At 34.8% G+C, this 14759-nt stretch overlaps 1 protein-coding gene across 13 annotated transcripts in view; it reads left to right on the forward strand.

The window, feature by feature from the left end:
• NRXN3 (neurexin 3) overlaps nucleotides 1-14759 on the forward strand; it is a 1234604-nt gene that overhangs the window by 1207139 nt on the left and 12706 nt on the right. The gene's annotated exons all lie outside the window — the stretch shown is intronic.

Below are 14759 nucleotides of genomic sequence, written 5' to 3' on the forward strand. Positions count from 1 at the left end.
AACACTTATCATATACTTTGGATCTTATTACTTTAAAAAAGCCTTGAATTCATAGAAAGTTTTGAAAGAGAGATTTTGAAAGAGAAGATTTGAAAGCACAGTTGGTTAGTTAGCTTGATAAAATGATCAGCATCATTTTCATGACCAGAAAATGTCACAAATGTACAAGATCAGTGGTAGGAGGACAATGATAGAAATTCTATAATGGAGAAAAAACAGGTAGGCTTTCCTTCCAAAATTGCTCTGTCAAGAATTAGAATATCTTGAAATCCAATTAATCTGAGATTATTATTAATTAATTACATTTAATTTAATTTAAGTTTAGCCAATTTTTGTTTGGATTCTTCTTAGCTTGGATTGGAAACAAGCATAATAGTATGAAGTACTGCAATTTACAGCGTGGAGAGCTTCAACTAAGGCTATCAATAGGATTAACATTATGTTTTATTATTATTTCATTCTTTTTGTTGTTATTTGTTGAGTCGGAGGCTACATAAATGTAATGACTTGCTGAATAAATATATAAAGGCATAATTTTTACTTAACCAACAGAAGCAGAGAACTTAATCTAAGAAAATTCACTGTGATACAACTCGGAATACCAAACAGTTCCACACAATTGCTGAACAGAGAGAACAGGCACAAAAATCAGTTGTTGCACATTTAATTCAAATATTAATCTGTGCACTTGACTAACATTTCTGGGTTTATTGCAAATGGGTACTTTACCATTTTGTAACTGACAGTGACAGTTTCCTGCTGTTGCACTATTCATTGTCGTATTACACACAGTTGCACATCTTTACTTTTAAGCTGTCAGTCAAAAGTGTACTTAATTTAATCACTTTTATAAAAGACAATTTATTTTTTAAAATGTGCTGATAGCAAATCTATATATGACTTTCAATATTACCTGGAAAGAAAGATTTTGCTCACCGCCTAATAGCTCCAGATTGCAGAGCTTATTTTAGAGAATACTGTATTATATAACCTAATATAAAACTTACTGGTTTTTGCTTATATTTTCAATAGTGCCTCTGTCAACTCGCAAAGCAATCATGGTCTGCTCTCGAGTTGCCATGGGCAGGAAAGGGGGAGCAGTTCAGCAGCCACGTTCAGAAGCACATTCCATGCATACCTTTCTCAAAGAGGGATCTCAGATTACTAAAGCCGGCATGAAAAGTGTGGGTTTTATAGCCCTCAAAAGTGCCTCATTGGACAATGTGATTAATGACACACTCTGGGGGGAGGAGGGAAAACAGGGTCAGAGGTGAACCCTAAATCACGTGCGGCAGAGTTGACCATAAATGGGAACAGTGCTGACATGATGCTCTTAATAAATAACTGAATTTCTTTTGAAATTTGGCTCAAGGATCATGATTTAATTAGGGCATCCGTCGGAACCCTGACAGTCTCTTTTTCTTTTTTCTTTTTAAGACCTGATATGTAAACTAGCTGAATGAATATAGAATCAAAGTAGGGACACTTTTAGGAACTGTCCTTGGTGCTGAAATAAAACATATTTTTAATAGTTTCCTTTGCTGACATGTTAAAAATATGGATCAAATATCATATATGCAGATGGTTGGAAGAGGCAAGCAAAGTGATGGGAAAATTTGAGAAATATTTAAGTAGTCTGTTACATTTTGTCCTCCAGCCCCAATTTTTTATCACTAGATTCTGCCATTTTAATCACTGGACATATTGTGCATCTTTATGTAGATGCTGAAACATTATATAGTACATGTGGTTCTGATTCATGTATTATTTAGCTGAACAGAAGAAGGATGAGGAATTAGTCAAATTATATGTACCCTTTTCCACATCTCTTCCTTTTTGTTAACCATTTATAAGCTTCTAAGTTTTCTATATGAAAACAAGTGAAAATATAATTTTAGCTTTAAGGGTAAACTCATCCATATTATGTTCATGTATAAATAAATGCCTGGTTCTTAATAATGTATTTTTCAATGAAACCATTTTGGTGTTATATTTAAGAGTAAAACATAGATGACTAAAATTATCTAAAAGGATTATATATGTGGTAATTATACAAGTAGTTACCAGAGTACATTGAAAAATAGACTACAAATTTACTTGTTGAAATAAAAGTGTAGGAAAACTGCAGCTAAAGAGCTCTATTATCATTTAGTGAAATGAAGATTATTTTAGCATTTAATTGTAACAAAGTATAAGAGATAATTATAATTATAATATGGATTTCTTAGGGAATACAAGGCAATAGTATTAAAGTTTATTTAAAAATAATAAAAAAATGTTGATTAGGAACTGTGGATGATCCTTTATTTATTTATTTATTTTAAGAATTTGGTTTCATTTCTTTTTATTACTAAATTAACAGCCTTTGGTAAAGCATATATATTTTCTTCCCTATCAGAGATTTCAGATTTAGTCATTGAAATGGTAAAACAGAATATGTTTAAATGAGGAACAGAAAGATATAATATTTGTGTTTTTGTTTTTGTTTCTTGATTACTGAAAAAAATGCATATCTGGGAGAGTGTTTAAATAGTCCTATATATTTTCCTTCCTTGCTTGTTTCTTCTCTCCCTCCGTCCCTCCCTTCATTATTTTTAACAGGAGATACAAAACAAACAGTCCATTGTAGAATTTTTGTGATCTTCCCAACAGATGCTATTTTCCATATCTGTCAGTATTGTTAGGATATTTTTTTTCCTGCAGCATGAAACACTCTCCAAAATAAAGCTTTTTCCCCCCAAAAGAGGAGACAGAGAGAGTAAAACCATACAAGTATTTTTAGAAACATCTGGTAAAACAAACTGTGCTTAATGTTACGCCTGCAGCATATCTCTTTTAACCATCTCCTTTAAAGATGAAAGTGATCACTGGTGCTTCTGTTTTTTGCAATGTTAAAATAATTCTCACTTGCACAAAGGAAGCCTAGCAAATCCTGATGGCTTTTAATATCCAATTTGCTTTGGACATCAACCATTTGAACTATACTTCAGAAAACTGTATTCATTCATAACAAACAAAGGAGAGCAAACATCAATAAATCTAGTAAATGCAGCCCACTTTTCTAATGATATTATTTCCACAAAAAAAGTAAACATTGGACCATTATTTATGTGGTTTCAGGTACGTGTTTTTCAGAGTATAAGATGCAATGGAGTATAGGATGCACCAAGGTTTTGAAGAGGCAATTTTTTAAAAAAAGTTTTTGCACTCTGCAGATCTCCCAAAAACAGCCTATTTTTTTGCAAAAACGGGCCAATTTTTTTTTCCAAAAAAGGGCATGAATAGCCTTTAGGCTTATAGATTGTTCCTGGTGGCTGGGGGGTGGCAAAATTGAGCAAAAAAGGCCTGTTTTTCGCTCATTTCTGCCCTCCCCAGCTCCCAGGAGCACTCTGCAAGGCTCCTAAAGGCGATGCACGGCCATTTTGGTGAAGGGGGCAGGGTTTGGGGAGGCAAAAAATGCTGTATTCAGGGTATAACATGCACCCAGATTTTCAGCCTCTTTTTTTGAGGGAAAAAGGTGTGTCTTATATGCCGAAAAATATGGTAGGTTTAAACATGCTTAACAATTTTAATTATGTTTAAACTCAGTTTTATGGAAGAGGGAGTATGAATACTAACTAACCATGATTATAGTTAACTCATATTTAGGAAGAGCATCTCTTTTGCCTCCTTGCTAATGACCTATATATAAAGGAGACCTGATCAGGAATAAATAAAAATAAATACAAAATGATCCTTTATATATCTTATCAAAAATTAATTTATTTGATCAGGATCCTATTTTTATATAAGTACCCAGGATAAGGGTGGGTTCCTGCCATCATTACTTTTGGTTCAGTGCGCAAACCACCTAAAAAGGTCTGTGCATGCACACAACATTAGAATGATGATTGTTCTGCGCATGTGCAGAACAGAAAATCAAGATGGCAAACACAAGGATAGTACCGGTCCGGACCCATGTCCAGCCGAGTTACTACCTACTTGGCCAAACTGGTCCAAACCAGTAGGAATGCACCTCTCATCCAGGACTGAAGCTTTATGGGGCAAATAGTCTCCCTCAGAGCTATTGGAAGCTGGATGCATACTGGTCAAATGTCTACCAACATAGCAATATAACCCTTTTTCAAAGCTCTAGTAGTCAGAAATTAAAAGAATAGTAGAATTTTATAACCCACTCAGTCACTATTTACAATAAATAGATGATAGATAGATAGATAGATAGATAGATAGATAGATAGATAGATAGATAGATAGATAGATAGATAGATATAGATAGATGATAGATGATAGATGATAGATAGATAGATAGATAGATAGATAGATAGATAGATAGATAGATAGATAGATAGATAGATTAGATAGATAGATAGATAGATAGATAGATAGATAGATAGATAGATAGATAGATAGATAGATAGATAGATAGATAGATAGATAGATAGATAGATAGATAGATAGATAGAGTTAGATATTCCCCTTCAATATCAGGCTGCCTCCCAGGAAGGTGTTTTTTTAATCCATATTTGGGACTGCCAAAGGATTGTAGTCCTAATTAGGTATATGGCCCATAACCCACACTATTGCATTCTGGACTAATTGTACTTTCTAAATAGGTTTCAGGGGCAGATCCAAGTAGAATTTACTGCAATAGTCCAAGTGTGAAATAGTCAAGACATGAATGACCATGAGCAAGACCTCCCAATCCAGGAACAACAGCAATTAGTGCACAGGTTCTTCAAGCAGAAGCCCCCACTCCAAAATGATAGAATTATATATCTGTTCTATCTGGAAGCATGCTATCCTATCCTATCCAGGGCTAAAGACAGATCTAAAGACTTTAGATCTAGAGATCTAAAGATTCAGGGAGCCCTAAAATCCTCAGTGATTTGATCTTGCTAGTCTTGAAACAAAGCCAGTTATTCCTTATCCAGACAACAGAGCATCTCTAGGCACTGGGAAAGATCATTGATGGCATCACTTGGTACCATGGTACAGATGTAAAATTGTGTATCAGTATAAGGATGATACCAAACCAGTATTACTAGATAACATTACCCAGTTATTTCATTGGATGTTAAAGTGTGTGTATGTGTGTGTGTGTGTGTGTGTGAGAGAGAGAGAGAGAGAGACAGACAGACAGACAGACAGACAGAGATCTGAGGAATTCTACAAAGTAAAGTTCTAGGGTAAGACATCATCTCCCCTACCAACTAGCCTTGGTGGAAGACAGAAAATAAATATAAAATGCTTCCCTCCCTACTATGAAAACCAGTCCACAAGGCTATTATCATTGATGGAATCAAAATCACTCTCTCCTATCCAATCGTGTCACATGTCAATTACAAGTGCAATCAATAATTGAGAGCCAACTGAAAAGGTCCAGATAATTATGATATTTCCTCCTGGTTACCTAGAGCTGAAGGTTTACCCCATTTTTAACAACCTTTGCTAAAACTGAAAATTTGGAGATAGGAAAAAAAATACCCCAAACTGTTGTATTGAATCATGATTTCTTGAGAAAGAGTTGGCAGAGCCTCTTCACTCTAAAATGCATTTACTACTGTTTGAATCCAACTACACCTAGGAGAGACATGGTGGTGATGCATAATAGCTCCACTTATAGCCCTGAAGACCCTGTCACTTTCTCAGGAACAATAGGCATGAACTTCTCTAAATAAGCAAACTTGATTGTGCTGTGGCTATCTTCAAAAAATCTGCACTGTTGGCCAGCTATCTGCAAATGAGATAACAGTGGAGAAATAATCAGATTTTTTTCCATTCATTGTACCACACAAGATAAGAGCTTTTTACCTATATTCAGTCAGATTTCCTATTTGTTTTGCTCCAGCAAACAATTTGCTATTTGTTTTGCTCAACAAACATCTAAGCATTTCTTCTGCTGATTCATCTCTTGGATCACATCTGAAAACCAGACGTTTTCTAGGATTCATGAACAGATGAGCAGGGAGAATCAGCAGGTACAATCTGATCCAAGGCTATTGCCCTCATTCCATGCAATGACTAACACATCACCCAGGCTGTGCATCAGATTCTCATGAACAATTCCAGGTTCCCTCTGGAACCCAACATCTTGGGAAGGACTGACTGAATACCTTTGTTTTCTCACCTGAAAGATGTGGGGGGGAGGGTAAACTATATATCACTTGCATTTTTCTTGTCTAGTTTTCTATTATCTTCCTAGGAATAATCCCACTTAGTATGTTGTTTTGTTATTTTAAATGAATCAGTGTCAGAATAACATTGAAAAGTTCTCCTCCTCCAGATTTCTGCATTCCCAAATATGAAGTCCAAGTTTTGCCAACAGTAGCAATGTGTAGAAAAGCTTAATGAGAAAAAAAACACCAAGCACAGGAGGTAGCAAAGGTTTTTCATATCAGGAGGTTATAAGAAATGTAGTTCTCTTTATGAAGTTCTGGAAATTATAGCTCTGCAGTAATAACTACAACTATTACTTGGAAAGGTAATAGATATTGGAAAACTTTATAAAAATGAAAAAATAGACATGTGCATGCACATGTGCAAAATAAAAAAATACAAACTCCTAAAAGCAACAAAAGAATATTGTTTTAGCCTCATCTGTCACTAGACTTATAGTGTGACAGGAAAAAAAGTGACATCTGCAGATTTGTATTGAATCCTTGAAAGCATCAATAAATTCTATTGCAACATGTCTAAAATCTTAAGTCTTGACTTTTGTCCATCCTAAATCATCACTATAGTGATCATTGCCATTGAAACCCTGAAAGAACTAGCTTTTATACATACATACACACACACACACACACACACACACACACACACACACACACACACACACACACATTTTTGTAGGCTTAGACTTCTAGAAGCCGCATCCCTGGCACATTGGGAGGACACCAAGTTCAAAAGGCTGATTTAAATGATTTACAGACCCAGGTAATATTTCTGTTAGGGTTTGAAAGATCAAATTTGACTAGACTATTTTTCATTTATGTTCAATATGTCAGTTCATTCATGGATAAATGAAATATCTAAAAAGGTCTATGTTTGTAACAAAATTTGTCAATTTATTTTGCCTGAAATAGTAGACAGCATAAAAATAGCAATAGCAATAGCACTTATATACCGCTTCATAGTGCTTTTTCAGCCCTCTCTAAGTAATTTACAGAGTCAGCATATTGCCCGCAACAATCTGGGTCCTAATTTTACCTACCTCAGAAGGATGGAAGGCTGAATCAACCTTGAGCTGGTGAGATTTGAACTGCTGAACTGCCACTAGCAGTTAGCTAAAGTAGCTTGCAGTACTGCACGCTAACCACTGTACCACCTCGGCACATTTTTGTGATTTTTCCAGATATGCTTCTTGGTTTCTATGGTGGCCCTTAAAATACTTCTGTAAAATGAAAACCTGGCAACTCCCAATTATTTCTTAAAGCAACACTGAAAAATCTTTATCCATAAAACTATTCTTAAACCATAGTTCTTTATCTACATTGTGATCTTCCCAAAGGTGCTTTTCAAAAGTTCTAAAGAAGCTTTTTGCCTGAAAAGTGAAACCAAGAAACTCCAGTTGCCTTTTGAATAGCACCTTGGGGATAACCATGACCTGGACGATTGAGAAACTCTGTAGAAACATTATAGTCTAACTCTGGGTAAGGCTGCCAGAAAATTCAGCAATTTTTTGAAGGCCACATGTTTTTCATCCTTGCCTAAAAGGTTTATATTAACAGTATTTAGTCTTGTAAAAGAATACTGATCTGTCATTAAGGAAGTGAAGTGAACATGGATCCGTTCAATAAGTAGGAATTGTTTAGTTGTCCCAAAGGTGCTTTTCAAGAGGCAACTGGATTTTCAAATGGGTGTGGAATGTTCTTGGAACTGCTGAAAGGACTGTATGGTAGATGTATTGTTGTATCCTCCCCTTCAGACCACTGGTTTGAAAGAGAGGTCAAAGAGGCCATCTATGTTAAATGAGGAGCCCACTTTCAAGAGAGAGGGAGGGATATGTCATCAACTATCTCCTGTCTACAACACAGCCCTTTCAGCAGTCCCAAATGTGGAGTTTCCCAAATGTAGGCAGTCCTTCCCTTCAACTTTTATCAAAGGCAGTTGCTGAAGTTCTCTTGCCTATTCATTTAAGGGGAAATTATTTCAGATGTGGCTTACTCATATCTGATCACAATTGCACGTCCTGAGGTCCAGCTCTCCCTACAGAAGGTTATGATAATTTAATGTATTACCTTTCAGATTCTCTAGTGTCATTTCACTTGTATCTCCCACTGAAAGTTTTGTCAACTTTAGTAACTCAGAGACTGCCACTGCCATCATAAGACACAGAAATATTATCCCTTGTTGCAGATATGCCATCCTAGGTAACTTGATTGTGAAAGGTTGATATGCAATGTCTCTGGGTTCATTTATTATATTTCTCTTCTAGAAAACCTGTATCTAGAATGGCATGCATTACAGATCAGGACTTTTAATTCTGGCTCATTATATTCTGTAATGATTTCATTTTAGATGAAATCAGGAGAATCACAGGTTCATACTATGAGACTACATTAAGTCTCATTATCGTATTTATTAGGGATACAAAGAAGATAACTTTGGATATGTTTGAATAGTATCAAACACGCAATTCATTAAGTGATTTCTGAATAGGAATCTCCCTCAGTTGAGGGCTACCAGATTTTGATTACAGATTTCAGGATGTTCACTAGATGTCGGACAAGAGCTACCATTTAACAGTCTACTATTTTTTTTAAAGACAGATCTTGCAGCCCTATCTGAGATCACATATCTATGATTGAATGTGGGCTGATTAAATTAGCGCTACCAAACCATGCTTTCAAGATATAAAGGAGTTAATGAGGAATAATTTGTTAGGGCTTTAATGTGGTTATTTGATTACTTTTTATTCTGACTCCTACTACAAACTGCAACACAAACTTATTCTTTCAATATGTTACACTAGTTTATTTATCTCATTTTCCTTTTAACTGATCATAGTGATGTACTCTCTTATAATGTTATCAGGTTTACTCTAATAGCTGGCAAACTCCATTAGGACCTTCCTAGGTTCAAGGACTTTTTCTACCTAAAAATAAAAAAAAGACTAAGAAGACTTTTCTTCATTTCCAATCTGTAAAGACTCCACAAACTTTATAATCTTGAACTGAAATATCTTTAAGAAAAAAGAAAATAATTTAGAAGAGCCTAATTCTAAAGCTTCTTCAGCTATTTCTCTGAGATTGGGCAGGATTTATCTCTCAAAATAATCTTCTACATTTGAAAAATTCATTATATCCTCTTCAAAGGAAACTAAAACCTAAAATGTATAGGTTTCCCATGCTCATTAACAAGAGGCACAAATCTTGCTTTTGCCCTGAAGTCAAACGTCAGGCAATCTCAGATATAACCTCCATCTCACCCAAAGAGTTTTACGAAGATCCTGACTGGTTCAAACCAGATTTTACAGTTAAGAGTTGATAACCACCAATCTGGAATGCTTTTGTTATATGTTGTACTGTGGGTCCTTTATTAAGAACACAAGAATACTCCTGCTACATCAAGCCAAAGTCCATAGTTGTCCAGCACTTTGTTTTCCACAATGATCAAGCAACTGGCACTCTGCATTAGCATTGCTTCCTTAAAATGGATATTTTGGAGAATCCTTCCCCCATTCACAAGAGGGATGCAGTGACTCAGTGGCTAAGACCCTCAGCTTGCCAATCAGAAAGGTTGGCAGTTCGGTGGTTCAAATCCCTAATGCCACCTAGCGAAGTGAGCTCCCATTACTTTTTCTAGCTTCTGCCAACCTAGCAGTTCAAAAGCATGTAAAAATGCAAGTAGAAAAATAGGGACCACTTAGGTGGGAAGGTAACAGCATTCCTTGCACCTTCAGCGTTTAGTCATGCCAGCCACATGACCACAGAGATGTCTTTGGACAGTGCTGGCTCTTTGGATTTGAAATGGAGATTAGCACTGTCCCCTAGAGTCAGGAATGACTAGCACATATGTATGAGAGGAACCTTTACTTCCCCACTCACAAATACCATTAAGTCTAAATAGACATTGATAGAGCTGTCTTCTATTAATGTGTCTGTGAAAGTCATATTAACAGCATTCAGAATCATAGCTATTGCCATAGGTTAATTATGTATTATGTGAAGTAATTGTTAACCTGATCTAAATCTTCCAGTCAAGTAGATTCCTGATCCTAGTGCCTGCTTTCTTTATACTTTACATGTTTTCTCCATGCCATCAGTGATTTACACAAATTAAGCCTACCTCTTCAATTGCCTTTTTAATATATCGAAGATTTCCCAGTCCAAAACGGATATTCTACAAAGGTTTCATGCTACAGTTTCCAGGTGTTGGTAATCCAACATATGGTATCTAAAAAAAAATCATGACCATAAACTGTATATTATACATTCTTTGTTTTAACATCATTTATATCACTTTAAAATTAATGAATTAAGATACAGGGATAATAAATGAATTAAACTATGAAATAAAGTTGAATTTAAAAAAAAAACAGAGATAAAGAGAAATAGTGTAAGAGAATCTAATATTCTTTTCTATTAAAATCTTGTCATAAAACATCTTATTCTATAATAGAAGAAAGATTGAAGTGATGAGTTTTCTACTTCTGGTAATGAACATTCTGTCTGATTAGATTTGCTTCACTATGAAGTTTTATTTTTGGTAGTTATTATGTAATTGTGTATTAATAATCAGGAAGCTCCAAATGTAATGGTTATTAGGAACACAAAAGCCATTGTATAGATTATTTACACCCAATAATAATTAAGATTGAAGGTTATGGGGAAATGGGAAAAGAAACATTTAACTTTGGACAGAACTTATCTCTAAAATTGATTGATTTGTCAAGGGGAGCTTGCATTCATCCTCAGATAATCTTTTGAAAACAAATCAGTTAGGTAGCCTGGTGATAAAAAGACAGAAAGACAAACTAAGATCACACAGATTCTTTCAGACACTTTCAGAAGATTGCACATACATGCTTTATTCGTGTAGCACACTTAATGGGTTGGTGGCAAGATAAGCATATTGTGCAAATCTCAAAACCTTATAATTTAGAGAACCAGTTCTCACAGATTCAGAGTCTGAAGACTTTTAACAATGAGAAATGGGTTGGATTACGTACTCTTGGGACATGGCTATGTGTACCTTGGCCTTCATTTCTCAAGGCCCCTATATTGCATTGATTATATATATATATATATATATATATATATATATATATATGTATGTATGTATGTATGTATGTATGTATGTATGTATGTATGTATGTATGTATGTATGTATGTATGTATGTATGTATGTTATATTTATGCTGATAAATAAATAAAGGGAATATATATATATTCTCCTTACAATGGAAAAGTTGCTAATCAATTATTTGATACTGGAAAAATATTGATTTTGATCTTCAATAGTTTGGAAATTCTCATTTTTACTCCCGGGTTCAGAAAATTTTATTACAGACATCACTTTCAGTTGTATAATTACAGGAATGGACAAAAAGTATTTAGGTGCAATATAATAAAGCAGAGTAAGAAGATGGAAGAGAAAGAAAAATCCAAAAGTGAAATGCCCAAAGAGGATAGGAGATATCCATTATCCCAAACATGTGTGCTTCTTAAAAACCTTTTAAATACATTCTCAACATAGGTTCAAAGATATACTTTTCTAAATAAATAGATTTGTAGAAAGCTAATATCAAATATACTTTTGTTTTAGAAAATCCTAATGAGTTTTTTTTAAAAAAAAAAACACTTTATTCACCCAGCAATAGTCTGTTATTTTGCTCTGCCATTCACTGGAGGTAGCAGAGCAAGAACTCTGGCTAGACATATTAGAACTGTGGTGCATTGTCTTAAGTTTGAAGGCCAACATATTTAAAGGAAGGCGAAGGTTTAAAGATTTGTTTTAGGGTTTAATTTGCAGGATGATCAGTGTTGGAGTGAATGCAATAGTGTTCTGTGCTTTAACATGAGTTCTTAAACTAAATCCATGGTAATTGACTACATTGTAGAAGCTGTGAACAGAAATCTACTAGAAATCAGGTCAAGGCACAACTGCCCATTTGTGAAATGTCTTTAAACCAAATTAGGCCAGAGACTAAGAATCCTAGCAGGGAATAGCATCTAAGGACTTCACTTTCAGTGTGATAATGAAGAGTCATATTATATTGTGTAAAATAATAATACTTTCCAATTTCCTGTATTCTACAAGTATTTGCCAAATTACATCTCACAACTCAATTTGCTTCAGTCCCATTAATTGAATATAGACTCTACAGTCCATGAAGCTAACCCAGCCAGGTTTTCTTGTCTTGGTTGAACTGTTACTGCTTGTAATTTAATTCCCATATGAAAATAAAAGATCTCCAACACACCTCCAGTAGATGCAGAGGTCAATCTGCCATGCATGGCCATCTTGATGGCCAAAATGGCCTGACACTTCTACCCTTCCTCGGAGATGTGCTAATTTCCATCCACTTCCACCTTTCCCATTCTCAACCAGACCGGGACACTTTTTTCAGTAAGATATCCAAGAAAATGTTAGGGGACATCCTCTTTTTACATTGGTATTACTGTACCTGGAATTTTAAGTCTATCCCCTTGGCAATTGCCTTTGCTTTTTTCAGTGGGGTCTGAAAGTACAGTGGGCTATGCTTTGAAAGCTGCCCAATAAACTGAGCTTTTTAAATTCTTTGTTTGCATATTCCTATGCATAAGGCTACCGCCCTCCATTGGCTTTTAAAATTTACAAAGCTCCAGGGCTTATTAAGATGTTGCTAATTAATAGCAACTCTTTATAATATTGAAAAGACTCAACCTTGCAGTCCTCCTGTTGTACTGCCTAGATTTGTGATCAGAATCTGCACATACTGACAATTGTGTTCCTTTATTGTCTGGCAAATTATACATTTGTTGATCGGGACTAATTTGCAAACTTCCTATACTCTGGGGAGATTTAATACTTTGTGCTGTCCCAGTGGCTCATGCTTTATATACTCCACCATATATAGATTAACAAGCTGCAGCTGTACTTGAGAGATCTTACATAAACTACGGCCTGAGTCTATGCATACTTATATGAAAGCAATCACAATTGTCTCTTATGAAATTTCTCAGGAAATTTTCAAAGGATTAAACCATATGTCTCTTGCCACAAAAAAAGAGAGAGTTTAATAATAACTATTACTGGTAGTAGTAATAATTCCTATGGAATAGTCTTCCCTAACCAGATGTCTTCTGGATATCTTAAGAAAGGCTTCCAAAAGACTATTCTTCCAGTAAAGTGTTCTTGTTTATTGAATTTTGTTTTTTGACAAAATTTAACTAATCAGTCAATGAGGACTGTAAGTTTGGGTCATATGGCTCTGATGCCCAAGACTTGTGTTATAAAGAGTTGCAAACCGACTTTCTACTGCTGTCTCCAATGTCCATCTTACCTTTTTGCCCTTACTATCTTTCCCATAGCTTGTGCAATGCCCTCTGGAATGTGCTTTGCCCCTACTGGACAGTTGTGGAATGACATGCAAGCAAACACCCTCTATCTTGAATTTGCCTCATTTGCTAACCTTCCTTCTCCTTTCCTCCTCATCTACTCCTAGCTTGCTGTTGTTTCTTCTACTTTCCCTAAATGCAACTTACTTTAAGCATGCATTATTATTAACATCCTATGATAAAGTTAAGCTATTTAATAACCCATGTGTCAATTTTAGCTAGTTTCTTACATATTTTCCTATGTCTGTTTATGGCGTACATCCAGACTGCACGTTCTCCCCAATAATAATGTATTTTGCTTTTTTGAAAAATAATACAATTTTTTTTTCAAAACAAAAATTAAAAAAGAAAATGGAAAGCAAAGGGATGGTTTTCAGTGGCTTCTTTCCTGCCAAATGTTTTAATAAAAAAGGGACTTAAAATATTTTTTAAAAAGAGAAATTGAGATGATAAAAGTGTCCCTACACTGCCTTGTCTGTTCCTTTTTGGTGTGTGCATCTGGTATATTCATCTCTGAAAGTGTGTGGATTTTTTTTAAAACCAGTAATCAAATGAAAATATTAAAACCCAAGCAGTTGTTCTTGTCTTTCTTCTTGCTGGGAATAAATTGCTCTTTTTTTTAAAGTATGCCTATTTTGATGTCTTTTCTTTTCAAATGTTAGAATTCTATCTTAGATTTGGTTTGTTCCAATCTGACAACATAGACATTATTGAATTGATTTCTATTTTTTTTTCTGCCTTTCTCTTTAAATAAGGGAGTACCTCAACTGCAGAACTCTTTAAAGGAAAAAATAATAATTTTTAAAGTATAATTTTAGCTTCAATTAAATATGAGACTGCTGTAAGGATTTAAAATAAAAAAGACAATTGGATTACTATTGAATTAGCTTGTCTGAATATACTGGGAACTCCCATCCCTCAAACTGAATGAAAACTTTGATATTTACTATTGAAGAAACACTGGGAAAACATTCTGGAGACAAAGTGAGCAGAGCTGCAGTTGAAGTGGCTCCCCTTCCTATGCATAAATTATATTTTCTTTTTTCAATCTGATGATTATATTTAATTTGTATATTTTACTGCTTTCTAAATAGGGAAGTGTTTGAATTGTTCTTCTAATTTGAAAACTTTACTGAAACTGTTATAGTTATTGATTATGATTATATTTCTTAGTAAATTTTGCATGTTGAAGAAGTTGCAGCTTAGGGTTTGTGA

Source organism: Thamnophis sirtalis, unplaced genomic scaffold, assembly GCF_051295495.1.
Source record: "Thamnophis sirtalis isolate CommonGarterSnake01/CBP01778 unplaced genomic scaffold, rThaSir2_p1.2 scaffold_1, whole genome shotgun sequence".
Lineage (NCBI taxonomy): Eukaryota > Metazoa > Chordata > Lepidosauria > Squamata > Natricidae > Thamnophis > Thamnophis sirtalis.